Source organism: Neofelis nebulosa, chromosome 2, assembly GCF_028018385.1.
Source record: "Neofelis nebulosa isolate mNeoNeb1 chromosome 2, mNeoNeb1.pri, whole genome shotgun sequence".
NCBI lineage: Eukaryota > Metazoa > Chordata > Mammalia > Carnivora > Felidae > Neofelis > Neofelis nebulosa.
The window spans coordinates 140,842,901-140,851,139 of NC_080783.1; the positions used below are offsets into that span (position 1 = coordinate 140,842,901).

At 38.9% G+C, this 8,239-nt stretch overlaps 1 long non-coding RNA gene across 1 annotated transcript; it reads right to left on the reverse strand.

Annotated features, from left to right (window-relative positions):
• Positions 1-4,599: 4,599 nt before the first annotated feature.
• LOC131504337 (uncharacterized) lies at positions 4,600-6,108 on the reverse strand. Its single transcript, XR_009257934.1, has 2 exons — positions 5,597-6,108; positions 4,600-4,853 (listed from the first exon to the last, which is right to left on the reverse strand). It is a non-coding gene; the product is annotated as an uncharacterized LOC131504337 (long non-coding RNA).
• Between the last annotated feature and the right edge of the window lie 2,131 nt (positions 6,109-8,239).

Genomic DNA, 8,239 nt, shown 5'->3' on the forward strand with positions numbered 1-8,239 from the left:
TAAGCCAGGCAGATTTCATCAGGATTTCAGAATGGCGCTCGCACTCTTATATTTGAAATGGGTTATAGTTTACATTATTATAAAAGAAATCTCACTGGATTGGGGAGTATGAAAGGAGACAGGGAGAAAATTCCTCAACTGTTTTTTGACCCCAGAAACCCTATAAAACTAGTTGTCATCATATTTAGTATTTTACACTTATACAAGTCAAATGTGGTTTATAAGAACATTTTTAGAAAATTATCCTTGGGATGTGGGGTCTTTCCTAAGCTGGAAGCCATGTACATTTATTTAGAATTATGGCCTTGGGGGCTTTATGACCACATCCCAGGATTAGAAATACATTTTACATTTTAACTCAGTGTAAGTACACATTAACAAAGCCACATGCTCCACACATGAAATAACATTTTCATGAAAAAGTATCTGTTCATGGATGTCAAATACTCCCTCGAGTTTGTACTCTATTTCCTATTTTACTTTTTAAAGTTTACTTATTTATTTTGAGAGTGGGGGCAGAGAGAAGGGGAGAGAGAGTCCCAAGCAGTCTCTGTGCTGTCAGCTCAGAGCCCGACGCAGGGCTCAATCCCATGAACTGAGAGATAATGACCTTAGCCAAAATCAAGAGCTGGATATTCAACTCACTGAGCTACCCAGAACCCCTATTTCCTATTTTAAATACTGGCCATGACTTACTAAACTAACTTCATGACCCACTAACCGGTCAAATGACAGTTGGAAAAATGCTGATCTTTGCGTGGTGATATGGAATTGCCTTGTTCTTTTTCTTTTTCCTATCAAAGGTAAAATGTTTATTTCTCCTGTTTCTGAAATAGAGCAAATGCCACTATCTTAAAACAAATCAATAACCAGCATAAGAAAATAACTGTACAGTAATCCTAACAGCTAACATTTACTGTGCTGGGCATGGAGCTAAATGCTTTGCATTCTTTATCTTACTAAATCATCACAGCAAACCTAGGAGGTAGGTCCTCTTCCCAAAGTACATTTTCCATTTTACAAATGATGGAATTGAGGGTTTTAACCCTACAGTACACTATATTGTTCACAACTGCCCCAGTTTTTCTCACCACGACTTACTGGCTACTAATGGACATATCAGGGGACGAGACAGGGAAGACATCTTTGGGGATTTCTATTCACATCATGTTTATCCCCCCACATGGAGCACAATTAAAGAACTATACAATATATATCACCTTTTCCATGTTCATTATCTTTACAACTCAACTTCTTAAGGTAGTACAGCTTGAATTTCAGAAAATTCACACAATAGCTTTCAGGATTCTGATGCTTTTATCTGTTTCTATTTTCTATTCTCTGGTATCAGATGGCTTCCCGTCTCCTCAAAATGCTGCTACTAGGTATCTAATTTAACATTGTTAGTGGCGGCCAGAGAAACTTGGAGATATAGCCATTTCATCAATTATCTCCAGCTGGGAGGATTTAGTGCTTTTTAAATAGGGCCACGATATCAAGTTCATCTACACTATTAGTGAGGTCTTTATCACTGCCAGGTTCAGAAAGTGCTAAAGCATTTAAAACGGGTTTTCTTTTGCCTTTGTATTTTGGGTGCAGTTCATTTTCTGACTTTTGCAGAACTTTCATCTCCAGGAGAACCACCACTCAAAATCTAGTCAAGGCAGAGCTGTGGAATGAACATCCTTTAGGTCCAGCAAAGAGTTAGCATTTACTGTTCTATACTAGAACCTACACAAACCTTCAAAAGGAATAGAAAGAAGTCTTATGTGATCGTTAGTGCTGTTCATCAAAGACTTCTACTCTTTCCATGTGTACAGTGACGTTGCATTTCTCTACCCCTCAGAGTTAGGCATGGTAAAATGGCTTGCTTCGCAAATAAGCAGCGTCACTTCCAGGTAAAATTTGAAGAGCCAGTATGAGATTTGCAGTGCTCTCTTTCTGCTGTGTTCTATCAGCTTGGGTCTTAAAGTAAGACCAAGTGGGAAAAAGTCCTAAATGACCTATAACAGGGAGACTGTATGAATCATTAAAAACAAAAACAAAAACTATCTGTTGCTTTAAGCCACTGAGTCTTGGGAATTGTATCCTGACTGATACGACTCTCTCTGACCTGTTAAGTCTCTGAAGAGATTTTTAAAATTTTAAAAACACACCAAGGGAAAAAAATAGTTTAAAAAGTACTAAATAAAAATGGAAAATTTAAATTACGTAAACATAAGATAAAAGAGCAAAGCAATAGCTAAATGAATAATCATAATAGTTGGCAGTTAAACATGGGGAGCAATTTCAATGTGAGGCATCCAGGAGGCACAGGGAATAAGAGGAGGTGTGAAATGGTTTGTGTAAAGGTGCAAAGGAGGAAATAAGTCACATGAGCAAAGCCACATTTGAAATGTGGCAAAGCCACATTTGTTTGTGGAGGCAAAGAACTAAGAACAGAAATACTTGAGGGGGGAAGAAAAGGCAATTGAAAGGGGGATGCAAAAATCAGACAAGGGAGTTCAGGCATTGATATTAACTTACTCATCCCTCTTTACTCACTCATTCATTCAGTCATTCATTCATGTATTCAGTAAGTATTATGAGCTAGGATCTCTGCTAGCCAGATGCTTGGAAACCAAAAATAAATGAATTATGATCACTAATTTAGATCTCATCATTTTGTAGGGTTCATATAAACAAATGATCCCAATATGGTAAGCTTATAATTTATTATAAACGTTTATGCTGCCAGAAACATCCAAGCCAGGAAGGAGTTGATTTACACATAGGGAAGGGTGTAAATGAGGAGAAGATGATGGGATCTGGTAAGGCTTCAAAATAAAACATGACTTTTGAACAGATTCTTCAAGGATTATTTAGCACACAGATAAGGGAAGGAAAGATATTTCAAGGTGAAGAATATCAATTCATTACTCATTGTTTCAACATCAGTTTTATGTAGGCATTTTCTTTTTTCTTTTTTTTTTTTTTTTTCAACGTTTTTTATTTATTTTTGGGACAGAGAGAGACAGAGCATGAACGGGGGAGGGGCAGAGAGAGAGGGAGACACAGAATCGGAAACAGGCTCCAGGCTCCGAGCCATCAGCCCAGAGCCTGACGCGGGGCTCGAACTCACGGACCGCGAGATCGTGACCTGGCTGAAGTCGGACGCTTAACCGACTGCGCCACCCAGGCGCCCCTGTAGGCATTTTCTTAAAGTGCCCTGTGTGTTTGTCTCACTACAAGGCTAGTAGGTATTTATCAAATACCTACTACCTGCCAGGTACTGTGTTTGGCTCAGGATACTTGGATATCCTTCCTCGCTTCACATTCCACCTGGGAAACAGGAGATAATTAATTAAACAAGTAATTGCACTCATTTGTGACATGTGTTCTGACAGCGGAAAGCTATGCCAGAACATAGCAAGGGCACCTAATGAAGTCAAAGGGCGAGGAAGAATACTGCCAGAGGGAGTTGCCTTGAGCTGAGATCTAAAAGCTCAATAGGAGCTAGCCAGGTGAAAAGGAAAGAGAAGATAGTTCCAGGGAAAAGGACCCACCTACATGAAGACTTGGAAATAAGGCAAAGTATACGATGCTAAAGAAATGAGAAGCCCAGTGTGGCTAAAGGGGGGGAGGACAGTAGAGGACCATGCACCTGGGGAAAGGGCAGGAGCCAACTGCAGTGCAGTTTTTATCCCAAACTCTGCTGAGAGCCTCTGAAATATTTTTTAAAGGAGGGCATGATAAACTGTGCATTCTAGAAGACATCTTGTGTGGCAGACAGGAGAATGGCAAAGAAGCATACCCAGAGATAGGGAGATTAGGTCAGAGGCTTTTGTAGGGATCCAGGAGAAAGACAACAGTAGAGGTAGAAAGTCGTGGGCATATTTGAGAAGTACTGAGAGTAGTGATGTAATTTTATTTGGAGCTATGTATGAAGAGATAGAGAAAAGCTGAGGATCACTGTGAAGTTTTGTTTTCAAATTTTGACCAGTGGACATGTAGCAGTGCCATTCAGTGAGATAGGGACACAGGATTTGCAAGTCAATGAAAATAAAAAAGAATCACGTATGCAGAGAACCAGATTCCCTCAACACAGTAAGAAATGGAGCTCTACCTGGAGGCAGGTGAAACTTGATATTTGGTTTTCAGCTAAGATTGCACATGCCTTTCAATGTCTATGTGAAGGCAGTGGATTGAAAGGCAGAATCTGCCAGATTCAGACCAGGAGATTGAAATGATCTGATTTCAAGCAAAAAGATAACTCTGGAGACAGTGTGGAAGGAAGACTGAAAGAGAAAATGGCTAACAATGAAACAATAGATTAATTCAATTGTCCAGGCAAGCTTATTGCCTAGTGGGGCTCCAGAGGAAGGAACAGAATCGAGACTTAGGGGAAAGAATCAATAGATTTTGATGATAACTGCACGTGAGGGGAATAGGCAAAGAGAGGTGCTGAAGACGAGCTGGATATTTTAGTTCAGGAGACTAGAGAAGAGGAGATTCCATTCATGGAGGGTTGCTCTTTGAGAAGAGGAGGAGTTTCAGAGAAAACATGACATATTCGGTGTGGACGTGTTAAGTTTGACATACCTGTGGGACACAGAAAGCAGTCAGTAATGTTTTTTGTAATCGTGAGATAGGTCTGGAGTTGAGGAGGCAGTTGGGAATAGGAGATGCAGTTGTGGGAGTCATCAATATCTGTTGGAGCCCAGGGAATGGGTGGTAATTGCCCAGCAGGAACAAAAATGGAAAGACAAGAAGAGAAGGAAGACACCTTGGGGAACTCTGATGTCTAAGGAGTTGCTGGATTCAGGTGGATGATTGCGATTGGAGCCACTATAGCCTCTGACGCTGGAGACCCACTGAAAGACAAAAAGATTTCAGGATGCTTGACAGGTATCTACATGATAGAAGGCTTGAACAGCAAGAAGCTGGTGGAAGGGAGACCAACGTAAAAACTAACAACAGACCAGCCCCAGAGAATGGTAAATTTCAACGCCGTCATAAATAACATGTAATGAGGATATAAATGCCAATAGGTCTTTGACCATAATGAATAATAAAAATATCAAATTTTAGTTCCTTTCTTCATGCAATCAGTTTTCCCATAAAGTGGGCAGTTTCTTATTGAATTTTTATTGAATAAAAAAAAACTAGATAAAAAGTGACTGTTCAGTTACTAGTCGAGTCAAAGAATAACAGTAACTATTATTAGTTGGGCAAATGGTCCAGAAAGAATAGAAAAAGAACTTACAGTAAATTTGGCTGTATGACTACTCAACTGAGAATCCGTCATGAGGCACCAATTTAAGGGTGCCTGCAGCAGTGTTCAGATCCAAACAAGGTCAGTAAAAAATGGCAAGAGCACAAGCAAAGAGGCTCCACCTACTCATGCATAATGCTCATTCCATAGCTATCTGGAGACTCCGGGACCACTCTGGAACTGTGTTTTCTAAGTCCTGGCTAGCACGTGTGTGACATGATGATGTGTCACTGCTTACCAAGTGTCAGTGCAAAATATTAGTTTTGAATTTTACCAGGCATCTCATTAAAAGGAAAAATACACTGTAAAATTTCCAAACATAAGCCTCTGTTTGTCTTTCACCTGTCTCGGAGAAAACCATGGACAGGAAGATATTTGTCTCTATCCATGGCTGGGGCCCCAACGAAGTACTGTATAATGGAGTGAGTCATTTCCCTGTAAGCAATGATTTGAAATATGCTGTAATTATGATCTTGCTCATGTCACAAGAAGAAAACAAAACATCTGAGTACCATTACTCTGCCTTACGAACTGTCAACTCTTCATCGATGATTTCATCACACACTGGTAATGACCATTCGGTGCTTTTACACTCACAGAACTGCCAGCTTGATTTGAGAAGAGGAAACTTAGAAAGTCGGGGTGTTGGGTTCATAATTAGCTTTATCACGACAATCCAGGCAAAACCCAGAAGCCTATATTTTAATTGGCTTGCTAACATATATGAAAACGACATTTCGAATGAGATTATTTTTTCTAAATTTAGAAATAAGGGGAGAAAAAAAGCAACAGTTATGTTTTAAAATCGCTTAATACTATTAGGAGGTTAGAAAATTATTGTCTGTTTAGCATAAATGAACCTGACATTCTCCTAAAGCTAAGATTTTCTTCCGTGGAAAGGTGCTCAGAGGCTATGGCACAAAGAGCTGGATTAATAAACTGGGATGGAATAAATGATTGTTTTAGTTTGCTAGGGCTGCTGTAACACAATGCCACAAACAAGGTGGGTTAAACAACAGAAATTTATCGTTTTGTAGCTATGGGAGCTAGTAGTCCAAAGTCAAGATGTCACCGAGGCTGGCTCCTTCTGAGGTCTTCTCTCCTTGCCTATAGATGAGCATCTCTCCCTGTGTCTCTCCACACCATCTTCTCTCTATGAATGTCCGGTTCCAAATTTCCCCAATTTATAAAGACACCATTCACATTAGATTAAGGCCCACCTAGTGACTCATTATAACTTGATCACTTGTGTCAAGACCTTATCTCCAAATAAGGTCACATATTAAGGTACCATGGGTTAGGACACTAGCATTTCTTTTTTGGGAGACATAATTCAATCCATAACAATGGTTAGAATAATCTCTTGGGGGAGAGAAAATGAATGGCATCAAGTCCATCCATTTACCTGCTATCTGCTATCCACTCTCCCCAGGTAACAAGATAAAACAGACAAATCAGAGATACATTACCACGGAGTTCAATAGCTAAGAGGAGTGAATTGGTAATGCCAGTGCAGTTCCTTAAGGACAAAAATATTAACAGGTAATTTTCCTGTAGATGAACCCCATTATTGCCTCAGTAAAGCCGACTAGGGAAAATAACACCACATGCTATGTCATTTATGACCATTACAACTCACCAAATGTTTAAGTTCTAATAATGTGAAACTACTGAATTCTACATTAAATTTTCTGTATCACTGACATTCCTAGGAATTCTAAAAAAGTAGCAAAATATCTTCCTCTCTAAAGCTGAACAAGAGGATGATACTGCAATGCATCAAATCAAGATGAATTTGGGCTTTGCATCTAAAAAAGTCTGAAGGCACTTGGACTCATTCCCCCACTGACCTGGGCCCCCAGGGATGTTTACTCTGAAGACAGACAACAACCTTACCACAATGTTGCCATCATAGCGGCCCAATGGCAGGCCAGTGGACCCTTTCCTGCTCTGTGGCGTCTTCATGAAGATGACAGACTCAGAAAATAAACTCTCTTCCAAGGAAATAATCCAATACGTGTAAAAAGATGTCCATCTGAGAATTATTTCTAGTAACAACTTTAAATGCATACTCAGTATCAGTCAGTAACTCAATATCAATCAATTATGTTATATTTACTCTATGAAAGATTTTTCAGTTATCAAAAGTAGCAAACACAAAGATTATATAGTGGCCTGACCATGGGAAACTAGAGCAAAACACACAGGTGACAACCTCATTCATGCACACGGAGCCTTCAATCAACTTGTGAGTGTCCCTAAAAAGACAACCAAGGATTATCAGATAGCTGAGAAAATGCTTTAACATAGAATGCATAACTCAAAACAAAAAGGGGGGGGGGAATGATTGGAGGAAAGACACTATGAAAGAGGAAAGCCTCAAATAAAAAGCTATCATTTATAACCTTAAAGAGATATCGAAAGATAATAGCATCCACAAAATAAGAACAAACATTATTTCATTATTTTTCAAGGAAAAAAATTAGAGTTCAAAAAATTTCTCCAAAAAGGTAAAGCAAAAAATGAGACAGAGAGAGAGAGAGAGAGAGAGAGAGAGAGAGAGGAAGAGAGATGAAAAAGAAGTAGAAAATATGAAGAAAATTAAGGGTAGATCAGGAACTTCAACATCAGATAATAAAAGTTCCAGATAGACATCACAGAGAAAATGGAATGAGGAATATTATCAATAAAATAAATAAATAAATCAGACAAATATCCCAGACTTGTAAGGTAGGAGTTTCAAGAATTGAGAGTTCACCCAGTACCTATCACAATAAAAAAAAAAATGGACTTACATCATAGCATAGTATCATGAAATTTTGGAACACTTGAAACAAAGAGAAAGATCTAAAATTTCCAGGAAGAAAAAAATCAAGTTATATTGCAAAGGATCAAGAATCAGAATGGTGTTCAGTTTTTCAAAAATAATAGAAGCTGATATATAAGGGAGTGATGACTTCAACTTTCATAAGATGACTTACAACC